Here is a 14,155-nt window from a genome sequence, read left to right as displayed (position 1 = left end):
CTCGTCCTATCACGCTTATTCCCAAAACTGTCCCCCAGACTGATGTTGACCTCTGTTGTAAGACGTTTTAGATAAAAGCATCTGCTAAGTAAATACATGTAGATATAAAGAATATCCCTCCTGGAACTAACAAATAAAACTTGTAATAAAGTGGAAAGTGAAATTTTAAAAATAATGAAATTCATAGTGAAATTCACAGTAAGTGCTGGAGTTTTATCTACACGGTAGTTACCTCCTGTAAGTTGTCCTCAAGCCTCGGCGCTCAAACTGTCCCCTCTAGCACATCGCCACAAGTCATTACCTACATTGGCCACCGGGGGCATCAGGGAGTTCATTTAACGTGAATGCCGGCGTTTCAGGCGGCCAGCCTCCCTCCCACCCACGCCGGCTTCACTTCATTCCGACTCAAGCTGACGTGGAGAACATCGGAACAGATAGAAAATGGGGCATCTGTAGAAGTGCCAAAGCAGGGGATTAACCAGGTGTTTGTTATTATTAAAACATCAGCTTGTCACCATTGTTGAAAACGCATTATATAAATTAGCAACTTCCTGACAAAACAGGCACAGCAGTGAAGTGTTCCATTAACATTCCATTTACTTTTGTAATTACTTTTTAATTCATGAATAAAGCATTTTTGGGCAGGAAACGTTGTTCGTTTGGGATTCCTTTGCGTAAAAGGCGATGTGGGAGAAAAACTGATAACAACTTGCGTTTGCAGTCATTTTAATGATGGGGACTGCAGCGCCGTCTTCTTATTTATAATACACGTGTATGTAACTCACTCACTGCCACATTCACTACTTCTCGTTTATTTAAAAGGCTGAAATTAAGAAAGATGTCAGTAGAAATCTGCCAAGAATGGACATTTAGATATATCAGTGATTAGGGGCGGCACGGTGGCGCAGTGGTAGCGCTGCTGCCTCGCAGTTAGGAGACCTGGGTTCGCTTCCCGGGTCCTCCCTGCGTGGAGTTTGCATGTTCTCCCCGTGTCTGCGTGGGTTTCCTCCGGGCGCTCCGGTTTCCTCCCACAATCCAAAGACATGCAGGTTAGGTGGATTGGCGATTCTAAATTGGCCCTAGTGTGTGCTTGGTGTGTGGGTGTGTTTGTGTGTGTCCTGCGGTGGGTTGGCACCCTGCCCAGGATTGGTTCCTGCCTTGTGCCCTGTGTTGGCTGGGATTGGCTCCAGCAGACCCCCGTGACCCTGTATTCGGATTCAGCGGGTTAGAAAATGGATGGATGGATGGTGTTTAGGGGTCATCCACCCCATTAAAAAACAAAACCTACTCCAATTCTCAAAACACTTTGACTGATTTGATTGAAATCTGGTGACGTTATAGAAAAAAAGAAAATTCGCCGACAGGTACTTGTTAAATTTCGTTTGTTTTTATTTGTTGATATTTGTTAAGGTTGCAATTTACTCACTGGGTGTGCTATGCAAATGAAGGGCGTAGCCGAAGTGATAGACGGGCTACTCGTAACCAATAGGGTGGACGGACGTCTTAAGATGGGGCGGTGTCCTGAACAGGAATAAACAGACTTGATCACATTATGAAATACAACAAAGAAAGGAAAATACAATGCTGAGCGGTTAGCAATCGCTGTTTATTTGCAATTGACTGCCAGTACTCTTGGAATCCTAGCGCCTGTCATCGTGGTTATCCGTCCCCTACTTTGATCTACTGGTCTGATTTACATGAACGTCGAATGGGCGACTATCAAACGCTGTGAAGCACCAACACTTAAACTACGGGTGCGTGGGGTTGGGGGATCGTCTCATGGGTTTCGGGTGTGCGGCACTTCAGAACGAAGCGAGGCACCCGGGAAAAATGTGCGGGTTATCCGGTTTCATTTGTAAGAACACAATAGGCTACCCTTTAAAACGGTGTTTTGTAATGACTGCCAACAAAAGGCAAATCATTAGGAAAAGAGGAGACAAGAGAGTTTAGGAGCAACCGCCACATGACAAACCAACTCGGGATCCCAGATTAGGACCCGAGTGTAGACATGCGACGAGTGACACCTCAGCACCACATAAATTCAGATTGAATGGAACCGGTGTGAGGTTTTTTTTTTATGGTGGCTGGAGTGCCAATTCCAGTGGCAGTTTTTTCCCTGCATGTTGGAGAGTTTACTTGCAGGGCTGGATGCAGATTAGGATTAGCAGGAGAAAAAAAATTGATCTAATACAGGAGTGTTTTATTCAAGGATAACTGAAATTAGTTGAGGACAGGCAGGTAAAGTGACTCCTTCAGGGTCATACAGGGTCAGTAACGGGATTTGAATCCACAACCTCAGGGTCTGAAGTTCAAATCCTGGCAATCATATTAGCCTCTGGTAAAAAAAAATATATATATATATATATATATATATATATATATATATATATATATATATATATATATTATATACAGAGAATCACTCCATTAGTTACTAAGTAAATCTGGCACACTCAATTAACCAACGGCACTAGAAATGATGCCCATTGTCTTACAAAATGTCTTGGGAACCTTGGGAACACAGCCAGTTTCTCAAACAACCAACACTTAGCATGTCTTTATATTGTATATAATATACTGTACGCATGTGTCTGTGTGTGCATATGTGTTTAGTGGTGCCTGTTAGTCCTGCCCAAAGGACAGCAACTCATTTTATCACTCGTTTAGGCAGCTCAATATAATTAAAGTTCAACTACACTACAGCGGCGACGTGTCACTGTGGCAGGCTTGCTGTTTTTATAGACTTTCACTGAAGCTGGTTACTGGAAATGCAATGCCAGCTCACACTGCTGAGGAGTCAGCAGTTCAGACTCTACATGGACTAAACCCAGGACACTGGATACGTGAGGCAGTAGCAGTAACTAACATGATGCCATGATAGATAGATAGATAGAGATAGATAGATAGATAGATAGATATGAAAGGCACTATACAGATAGACAGATAGAGTTGCACTCAAAATTATTCAACCCTCATTGTATCCCTCAAGTCATGAGGTTTTCTGGCCACTTGTCACCTCAGTAATCTGATGTCAGCTGTTGATGGCTCCCTCTCTCTGTTCCTTTAACTCTGGACCTGTCAAGTGTGTGGCATCTCTACGACCATTCAGTGCCTTTGGTATCTTTTTGTTTCCTTTTCCTTGTTTGTCTTCTCTTCATTTTTTGCTCAATTCTCTCGATTTGCTCGTATTTCTAACATGCAGTCAAACGTCCCGGTGAGCACACGCCGAGCCAGTGCAGGTACTGATTAGTTACATCAGGTGTGCCTGAGACAACAGCTGGCTTTGTAAATGTGCTCCTATGATGGTTGACTAATTCTGAGACTGCAGCAGTCATTAATAGCATGTGCAGAAACTCCTTGTAATCTTAGTTCTGTTGAGATATTTAAATTGTTTCTGTTTGATTTGTTTACTGCAGACAACTGGAAGTTTGTACATTTTGCCAATAAGCCTAATTTGCAATGAGGGTTGAATAATTTTCAGTGCAAAGGTAGACACACAAGGCACTATATAATACAGAGTTAGACAGAAAGATATTTAAGGCGCTTAATAACATACAGTATAGATATTCACTTTCAGTTCAATTCAGTTAATTTTTGTATAGCAGCTTTCACTGAGTGCAGGCTCAGAGTGCTGTAACAAGTTTATGGGTAAATAAAATTACAAACTTTACAAGTGACTAATTACATTGTCTGCAGTTGGTTGGCACCCTGCCTGGCATTGGTTGCTAACTTGTGCCTTGTGTTGGCTGGGATTGGCTCCAGAAGACCCTTGTGACCCTAGGATATAGCGGGTTGGATAATGGATGATAATTACATTATGAGCACACATAAAGACTCAGATTCGTTGAAACTGACAGGAATAAATGAAAGAGTTCCAAACTGGCTAAAATAAACAGAACCTGACAACACGTAGCTTCTGTCTTTATGTGTTGATCTCATTCTTCTCTACTTAATAAACTGACCTCCATTAACTCTTTTTCTGATTATGAAGGGGACAGAGGTGTCTCAAGGGGTGTTGGCGGGTGTGTCATGAGTGACATTATTGGACACTGGTGGGTGTGGGCTGCAGTTGGACTCTTCTCAGTGAATTACCAAGGAAGTGGCTGCACGATTTCTTTAATTCAGCTGCCACCGGGCTTCTTCAGCTGTTGCCACCAGATGGACAGAAATCAGTTTAGATTAAGTGGATATTTTTTCTATTTACAGTTTCCTTTATTAAGTTATGATGTTGGATTGTCTGTTGCCTCAGATATGCGCTGTTTGGTACAGGAGTCTCAGCATCAGTGCTAATATGTGTGATGCGCCATCTGTTGGATTGAAAAATGCAAAGCAGTTTGTCCATTCATTTTTTAAACCCACTTTATCCTTAGTAGGGAAGCGGGAGCCTTTCCCAGCAAGCATAGATCACAAAGTAGGAGGAATCCTTTGACAGTTTACCAGTCCATCACAAGATGAGCACATAGACACACACACGAGCCAGTTTAGCAATGCCCATCAGCCCAACTTACCTTTCTTTGGATCGTTGGAGGGATCCATTGTGGACACAGGGAACATGCAGACTCCATGTTGGCAGGACCTGAAATGTTAACCCCAGGCTCCTTCCTGTGAGGCCACCGTGCCACCTTTTATCACAACATGTATTGCAAAATATTTTCCAGTCAATGGCACATCACAAACGATACGATGAATATGCCTGATGGAATTTTGTAGATTAAAGCGGATTGACATCTTATTGGCTCACTAAGTGGTGGATTCAGATCCCATCCTGAACACAATTGTTTAGGGTTTGTCACATTCTTAAGGTGTCCCAGTGACATTTTTGTCTCTGCCCTTTGTTTACCTCACACCTGTCACCCAAAACGGGACCAATTCCGGGCTGATTCCTGTTTAACACCCAGTCTCCCTGAGAGCCTCAGAAGGTGATGATGATGATGATGAGATGAGTGGGTGGATTTGTTTTGGTTCCTAACTCCTTGTTCACAGTTTTTTCAAGATATTTCATTCATTTTTGACCTTTCGGAGTTTTTAATTTACTTTTCACTTTCAAGTGGTCTTTGAATATTTCTCAATAACTGAGGGAAGCACAACATTGACTGTCTGTACACAAATAACGTAACATATAATAAAGCAGGACACAGGATTCCAGAGAACGTTAGCCTATCCTGGGCACGCTGGGCACGCTGGGCACGCTGGGCACAAGACACAAACCATCCCTTGACCAGATCCTTGCCTGTCACAGTCTCACACTTAAAGTGGGCCAAACTGAAGGCTCAGGTTAATCTAACATGTCCAGCTCTGGGGTGAAATCCACAGTTCCTTGAAAAGTGAGAGTGTGAAAGGCGCTATGAAAATAAAATGTATTACTATTTAAAAAAATAAACCCCCCAGACACAGAGAACATGCAAACACTACACAAAAAATGACAATTTGACCCCAAGACAGTGGGTGCATGAATCAGGAGTGCTAACCAGCGCACTGCCATGCCGCCCTCTAGACTAATGCGTGACCCAGCTGTATAGCGCCGGCAGTGGGTCAGAGTCCGACGGAGATGAATGAAGGGAAAGGACAGGTTGGAGAAATGAGAAAGTCAGAAATCTGAAAGACAGATGGGTGAAGTTCAGCTTCAACTTAGGCACCACAATGACAATGGCCCACAGTTGTTGGCACCCACCACATGGTGAACATCTGAAGAGTAAACAGAGGATCGCCATACCTGTCTGCAAGCTGCCAGCCCTGCTAGTTAGGAGACGTGTGGCCATGTCTTCAGCTCTCGCTATTGTGCCGCTGCTCTCCGGCTATGGAGTCAGTTACCTGCCTCTGTGTGTGTGTGTGTTGGGGGTGTGCGTGCGGACGAGACAATATCCCATTACACATAATAACACACTGATGTCTAGGAAGAGCAGCTTGATGTCATCATCCAATGGCCTTGTTTGTAGTGGAAGGCTGCCTGGGCCTATAGGGGCGAGCTGATGGGTTGCTATGCCCTATGTGGAGCCACAGATGGGCAGATCAGGTTTCCCGTCAATCTGCTTATCTCATCTGCATCACATAATGTTGTAGTTCACGCACCAGCTGAACGAGACCTGGCAGCTCTGCCATTTAGCAACATGACAGAAGTGAATGTCCATCCGATTAGACAGGTAAATCAGGGCTTTGACTTTGGGTGTGCTGCCCTCATCCTCCTCTTTGTCATTTATCTTCACTAAAGCTCACCAACTACACTTCTTGTGGGTTTATATAGCGCCTTGAAAAGGTATGCTGCGTGAAGTGCTCCATATTTACTAAAGTTAACACCAGACGATGACGGTGCTCAGCCAATGACGTCCACTACATAACCATTTGCTGAAGTCCCCAACTCTGGTCCTGGAGGGCCCCAGGGGCTGCAGGTTTCCATTCTAACCTTTTTCTTTATTAGTCACCTGTTTTTGTTGCTAATGAACTCCTTTTCCTTTCATTTGAATTGACTTGTTTTTTAAGATTTGTTCCTCTGAATTGTTTCATTTCTTTCCTTAAATGGCACCCAAAAAAAAAATGGCAAGTGAAGTGAGTGAGCCAGCAGAAGGCCACCTAAGTCAGGGCCTCAAACACCAAGCAGTTGCTTCGTTATGCGCTGATTCTTGTCGTTAATTACTGTAAACCCGTTCTTTAATTCTATGGCTTGTTGCTGCTGTCATTGTGTAATGGCAGACATTTCAGAAATTATTGATTTTCTCTTTTCTAAGATCTCTGGTAAAATGTTTTTGGACCTGAGCAGATCAGCATTCCTGAGACCTTCATCTTTCTTTCTTCTCAGATATTGTATGATGGTCACAGTTTGCTGGTCGTGTTTTGGTTCATTTTGTATCTCAACAACTAAGGCATGTGAGTCTTCAAGAGCAAGTCAACTAAAATGAATTCAAAAGAAGTTCATTAACAGCAAAAACAGGTCACTCATTAAGTAAAAGGGTCAGAATGAAAAGCCCTCCAGGGTCAGAGCTGGAGACCCCTGACCACTTGGGTTCAAAGACAAAGGAGCCGATTATAAGAGAAATGTCAGCTGGTGACCTGTGACTGGAGACAACGGGCAGGTGAAGTGGGTGGTCCGCTGCCGATTGTGGCTCACACTATAAATATTGTGATGACAGAAGCAAGTAAGTTAATATTAAACTCATCTAAATATTTGGTTAGTTATAATAAAATGTTGGATTTAGAAAGCTAAATGGAGTACTAAACAGATCAAAGAAAGTTCTGCCTTGTCCCCTAAAAACTGAATTACGGTGGACTCAGGAAGTCTTCAGAGCCTCTCCCTTTGTGCGTATTTTATTGAGTTGTAGATTTCATTTTAAATGGACACATTTACAGTTTTTGTCCATCAGTCTTCACTCAATAACCCATCATGATAAAGTGAAAACCTGTTTACAGAAAGGTTTGCAAATGTATTCAAAATTAAAAACTGAAATCTTTTATCCCTAAAAGTATTCAGACCCTTTGCTGCGGCCCCTCAGATTGTTCTCAGATGCCTCCTGTTTGCTTTCATTCTCCTTGAGATGTTTCTAGAACTGGATTGGTGTCCCCCGTGACTCATTGAATCATTTAGAAAGGCTCACGTGTCCCTGTGGATTGAAGGTGCCACAATTTACAGTACATGTAATTCCCCTCTCGTTCTATTGTGGTACAGCTTACCTCAGCAGAGCTGGAAAGGTGATCCCTAGGCACACATTTGTGACACCATGAGATCCGAGGAACTCTCTGTAGACCTCTGTTAGAAGTTCTGGTGAAGCTTCGATCAGGGGAAAGGGATCACATCATTTGTAAAGCTTTGAGTGTTCCCTGGAGCACAGTGATCTCAAGAACTGTGAAATGAAAGAAGTTTGGAAGCACCAGGACCCTTCCTAGAGTTAGTCATCAAGCTAAACTGAAGCCAAGAATCCAATGGTAGCAAAGCTTCAGAAGTCCTCTTCTGAAATGGGAGAACCAGTCGAGAAGCACAACCATCTCCATCGATCAGACACATATGACAGCCCGCTTAGAGTTTGCCAAACAGCATTTGATGGACTCTGAGGAAAAACATTCACTGCTATGATGAGACAAAATGTGAGCTCTCTGCATGGAACTCCAGACACTGCGTCCGGTGAAGACAAGGCACTCCTAAAACCATCTCTACGGTGAGGTATGGTTCATGTTAAGGGTGTGCAAGAACAGTGAGATTGGTCAACACTGAGGGAAGGACAAATACAGAGAAGTCCTTGAAGAAAACCTGCTCCAGGCACCATGTCACCGCAAACCAGGGTGATGGTTCACCTGTCTTCATGACAACGTCCCAAAGCACAGAGCCAAGACAACACTCGCCACTCTTCACACTTGCTTCTGGTACACTGAAAAAATTCTCCATAGCTGTCTCTCATTAGAAAAACTCTGTCGTCGTTCATTGATGGGATGGTGACATTTGCATTCTTTGAATACATAGACTGAGATATGGTCAACAGGAATTATGGGTAATTGTTTAAAGATAATCATTACACTTTCATATGATTGCATTTTGTAACTCTATTCAGCTAGGCATTTTATTTCAGGGTCCGAACTTTAATATGTGTGTTTATGGGACTGTATGATAAGATTATGATTATACAGTCACCATCACTGCAATCTTCCTGCTAGGCTGGCGGGTTGAATCGAAAAATACGCTTCTGTCTCTTTGTTATTTCTCAGCTATGGTTCCTCCCCGGGCGCAGGTTCAATTCTTCTTCATGTCTTTTTGTGTTCAGTTTGAGTTGTTAAGGTACGCTGATGTTACTTTTGCTTATGTTTTTAAGCTTTGCTTTTCTTCTATGTGCTTTGTGGGTTCTGTGTGTTTAGAAATCCAGAGGGTCTTTCACAATTCCTAGTGGTTCATTTTGAAAGCTCTTAGGAGTGGTGAGTTCTTGTGCTTTTTGTGAATTTAATGTGATTTGCTAGATGTTGGACATTTCGCTCTGCATTTCGACTATTCTTGTGACTTTTGGTTCCACTGGATTGTCGTAGCGTTTTGAGCAAATCCTGTTGCCTTTGTGCTTCACAGACCTACGTTGTTATTGAAGAGCTTTGAAGAACAAATCTTTTATTTGATAAAGATTCTACCAAGGACCTTTTTTGTGTCTAGCCAGGGTTTGTAACAGAGTAGTCAGTCTGAATGGAGCTTTAGTGGCCTGCAGCAACATCTGGGCTCAAAAGCAGCAGGTATGGACGCTTCACTTTCTGTTCACTTTGGTGACTTTACCCTGGCGGTGTTCTGAGAATGGGGGGAGGGTATTGTCCTCCCAGCTTTAGAATTGGAGGGGCAGCTGGCAGAGGGCACCTCTCACTTGAACCCGGTGCAGACTTGAGTTACTGCCTTGTGCCCGTGCTGCCATGATAGGCCCCAAAACCAGGTAAGTGAATTTCAATGTAAATGAGTTTAAACAAGTGTACTGTGTGTGTGTGGCATGTCTGGAGGATCGCAGGAGTCGTCGGGTAGAGGGGTCCTTTCATCGGATTGGCTGACTCATCGGTGGAATGGCCAATAGGGCGAGGCAGCTTGATGGCTGAGGTCTCCAGGACTCTAAAAAGCCCAACTCCTGTTATGTGATATCATCTCCTGTTCAGTTCTGCTCTGTACTTGTAATATTGCTGTTGCACTGTTATATTGAATTGAGGATGGATGCCTTGTCTTCTGTTCTGTGTACTGTCTTGTATTTTCCCCCCCTTTTTTTTCCTCTCACCTTCGCTTCTCTTTTTTAAATTCAGAATGTCCCGGATGTAACTGGTGAGTTTAACGGGTGATTTCAGTCTCGGGGCTGCAGTCTCTCTCCATCATCCTTCCCGTCTTCACTTACAGGGACAACATTTACTGACGCACATATAATGGACAGTAAACGGGACGATGAAAACAAAACGCACTCAGCACAGACACAGACAAATACTTATTATTATGTAGTCCCGTTACATTGGGCCACTATACAAAAATAAATTGTATTATATTGTATGTCTGGGGCAGGCGCTCTCCACAATTGAAAGGTGCCAAATAAAATAAGAAATCTTGGCTTGCTTACTACTTAGGCTGCAGTTACTCTGTAATGGAAGAGGAAGGATTAGAAAATGAGTGGAGTGATGGTGCAAGAGTATTAAAGTCAGCCCTAATTATGTGACTCGTCTCTCCAATCCAGGATCTCCACAGAGCTCTTCCACTGTGTAACTTAATGCCTTGACTCCCATATTTGGGTTGCTGGGCCACCAGTGCTTTATCACCATCAATAAATAATTCACCACAGTGGTCACGGCACACTCAAAGTATAGAAATAAAAACTGACACTCGGGAAATCTGCTTGATACCGCAGTCGATGCCAGCAGCACTTGGCACAAGACAGGGAGCAGCCCTGGGCAGGGTGCCAGTACATGACAGGGGGCACGTAAGCACACAGCCACACTGAGCCCGTGACCTGAACACACCTGTCTGGACATTTGGCAGGAAAAAGCCAGAGAACTCAACCCAGACTGACATGGGGAGAACGTGTGGATCTGACCTGAGAAAAGTCCAAGTGTGGGATTCAAACCTGGGACGTTGATCTGTGAGTTGGGAGTGCAGTTTACTGCATTGCCGCACTGTAAAAAATATAAGTAAATTTAACAGTAAAAATACTCTAAATGGTGAACGTAAAATACCATCCATCCCACTACAGGGTCGCGGGAGCCAATCAAGGGCGAAAGTCAGGAAACAAACCCTGGACAGGGCGCACATACCCGGGACAATTTAGAGTCGCCAATGCACCTAACCTGCATGTTTTTGGACTGTGGGAGGAAACCCACGCAGACACGGGGAGGACCTGGGCAGTGAACCCGGGTCTCGTAACTGTGAGGCAGCAGCGCTACCCACTGTGCCACTGTGCCGCTCAAGTAAAATACCTTTTCTGAAAAAAAAGGAAAGTTACCTTTTGTTCTACTGATAATTACCTGTATATCTTGAACAATACATTTCATTATTTTTTACAGCCAAGTTCTGTAAAATCAACATTTTTCTACCTTCAAAATATGCTAACTACCGACTACTGATACATTACAGTTACACTGAAAAAGTCGCTGTTTAGTTTACATTGTAAAACTGTTAAATAGTGAAGCTAAACAGTTGTAAAATGTAAAACGGTAAAGCGCAGTTTCGGTAACAGCGAAGTTACGAGATTTGCATAGGACACGCCCCTTTTACCCTATGAATCGCATACCTTTGTAGGTTTGTCCACAGTAGGGAAAAAAAACTTCAGCAAAGTTAGCAGACTTAGTTTCCCTGCATGCTGACGTTATAGAAGAAGATTTATGGTGGGTTGTATTCGATAAGCTGGCACACCGGTAGGGCACCATACACCACAGTAGCAACCTTTACTTCTCCACCAGGCAATGTGCCATAACTTCCCTAAAAATTGAATTCTTTCAATGTACGTAATTAAATGATATATGTTTGCCATTGATTGTTATTAATTTATTAATGAAAACTGTGCACTGGTGTTTGATCCTGACAATATTTCCTACAGGTTTATTGATTGGCATATTTATTACAGTGCATGGATTTTAGGTTATGGTTGAAAGTTCACTTCTATTGGAATGAGCTGTAAAGAAAAAAAAAAAGTTATTTACTACAAAGTTATACCGTAGACCTTATTTTTTAAGGTAAAATTCTGGCAACCACAGCTGCCAGTACTTTACCGTAAATGTAACATTTTTTTTTTTACAGTGCATGCCACCCTAACATTGCCATGCATATATAAAAATGCATGTTGGGACCCAAATGGCATAATGTGCAGAATTACAGTGTTTCCCACATGTATTGTTAAAGCTGAATTCCAGGCATGCTAAGTGACCTGCTCACATTACAAAGTGGTCATCGTGGGTGATTGTCCAGCACTTTAGCCCCCCAGGCCAAACTGTGTGCCCGTACAGAGATCTACCACCTCATACTCCGATGGCCGATGCCACTCCCTTCTTGTGTTCTTCTGTAAACAGAGCAGCAGGCCAGCAGGTCAGTGACTGCCTGACAGTCCTACAAAATGAAAACCAGGTGGGCATTAAAGGGCAATTCCAGCACTGTGAGAACAGACAATGGAGAAAACGAGCTGGCGTGGGGGTCCTAGTCGTGCCCGATGTCCTTATTTTTTCCACCGCTTGATGTTGTAATTTTGTTTGAGGCTTATTGAATGTTATTTGAACATCAATAATTAAAAACCTGCCATTCGTCTGACTTGGAGCAGTGGCTCGGTGAAGCTTATCCTCCATGCTATGAAGAGTAAACAGAATGTGATTTACGGTCAGCGCTGCAATCCAGCAGACATTTACTGGAGGAGACAACGTGAGCAAAGGCGGTAGAAACACTCAGCGGACATCTTAGAAGCTCCTGCTTTGTGGTAACCTTATGCTTGCGCCGATATCCGTTTTCTCAGGCGGCGGCTCCACCTGATTGCTCTTTGATGTATAATGTAACACCTCAGCGTGTCAAAACGAGATCTGAGAAGCGTCACCTGCTGGCTCCATTTCATCTTGAATGCCTGATTGAGTTCTTAAGCAACTTTAAAGAGAGGAGCCCTCGGTCAGGGTGGATGCTGGCGATACCCAATACAGCCTGAGGTGGCCGTGAAGGGCACAGTGGGTAGTGCCGACCCCTCACACATCTAATACCCCATGCCCAGTTATCTTCTTATTCCACCCATGTCTGCCACATCCTCGCACACCTGTAGATTAGGTTGTCTGGTGATTCCTCATTGACCCCATTTGTCGGTCTGTTTGTGGACTCCATGATGTCCAGGATGGGTTCCATGCTAGCACAGACTTCAGCACTTGTGACCCCAAATTGGACAAGCAGGTTTGAGGGGGACTGTCATGAAGAAGGGGAATCATTGCCTGAGACAAATCAACAGTGAAACAACCCGGCAATTCTTAAACCTCTTCTGCTGGTGACAGAAGTCTACTACAGGGAAGGTGGCATAATGGACACGGCTCTGATGTCTCACCCATACGGCTGCTGGTTACACCCTTGTCTGAGTCTACTGGAGTAGAATGAGTCAGTTGGTGCTCCAAATGCAAAAAACAATGAAAGTTAACAGCATTGAGCATCTGCACTTGGAAAGACACTGTGGAAAGGTCAGGTGGAAAATGGCGTCTGTTCTTTTACTGGTTTTTCCATGTGTGCTTCCTGTAAACCTGAATCAAGGGTGCCACACCTTGGATGTGGCAGAATAATCCATGTGAATCCAATCTACCTAGAGCCAAAAGATTCTGAAGAATCCGATAAAGCACAGCTGGCAGCAAATGCTTCACCCGGTGAGCTGTGTATCCAAGAGCTTTCAGGCAATGGTGGCCTGCAGCCCTGCATTTGACTGCCTGGACTTTTCATTACAGCACAGCAATCCACTCGCCGCACTGCTTACTCCAAATCAGGACCATGAGGGGCCGTACCTGGCAGACAGCAGCTACGACAACCCTAGACCCCGCAAAGGATGGGGCGCCAGTCTACTGTGGTACAGACCCACCAGCTAACACACAGACCCCAAGGGCCATTTTAGACTCTGCAGTTCATATAAACTACTTGTGCTTAAATGGGGGCATGGGCTGCTGGGGGGACTAGGAGGAGGACCCACCAACACACAGGGAGAACATGTGAGCTGCACTGAGACAGCAACTGGAAGTGGAGCTCAGACACTGGGACCATGAGGTGCCAGGAGTACCAACCTCTACACAGTCGAGCTGCCTTGGACTTTTCATTCTGTAGTATTATAAATATAGCGCCTTTTATGGCCATATAACTAACCTTTTAAAGCTCTCTATCATTTAGTGCCACTCACATGTCATTATCTATTATATAGTGCCTTTTACATTATCTATCTATCTATCTATCTATCTATCTATCTATCTATCTATCTATCTATCTATCTATCTATCTATCTATCTATCTATCTATTATATAATGCCTTTCTATCTATCTATCTATCTATCTATCTAAATCCTGCCATCTACGCTATCTATCTATCTATCTATCTATCTATCTAATCCTGCCATCTACGCTATCTATCTATCTATCTATCTATCTATCTATCTATCTATCTATCTATCTATCTATCTATCTCTCTTTATTTCTCATGGGTCGCATGCGTGGTGACTGGCTGCTTATCGTCCATGCGGG

General features: G+C 43.6%; 1 protein-coding gene and 1 long non-coding RNA gene across 4 annotated transcripts in view; one reads left to right on the top strand and one right to left on the bottom strand.

The window, feature by feature from the left end:
- The window catches only part of LOC120540110 (transmembrane protease serine 5-like), a 36,728-nt gene extending 30,972 nt beyond the window's left edge, over window positions 1–5,756 (bottom strand). For all 3 annotated transcript variants that reach the window (XM_039770602.1, XM_039770600.1, XM_039770601.1), the window contains exon 1: window positions 5,714–5,756. The gene's annotated coding sequence lies outside the window, so the exon portion shown is untranslated. The remainder of the gene's footprint in view (window positions 1–5,713) is intronic.
- Window positions 1–14,155, top strand: part of LOC120540113 — a 96,375-nt gene that overhangs the window by 8,284 nt on the left and 73,936 nt on the right. The gene's annotated exons all lie outside the window — the stretch shown is intronic.

Source organism: Polypterus senegalus, chromosome 12, assembly GCF_016835505.1.
Source record: "Polypterus senegalus isolate Bchr_013 chromosome 12, ASM1683550v1, whole genome shotgun sequence".
Classification (NCBI taxonomy): Eukaryota; Metazoa; Chordata; class Cladistia; order Polypteriformes; family Polypteridae; genus Polypterus; species Polypterus senegalus.
The sequence above is the reverse complement of the archived record's forward strand: the minus strand, read 5'-3'. Positions and strand labels throughout refer to the sequence as shown.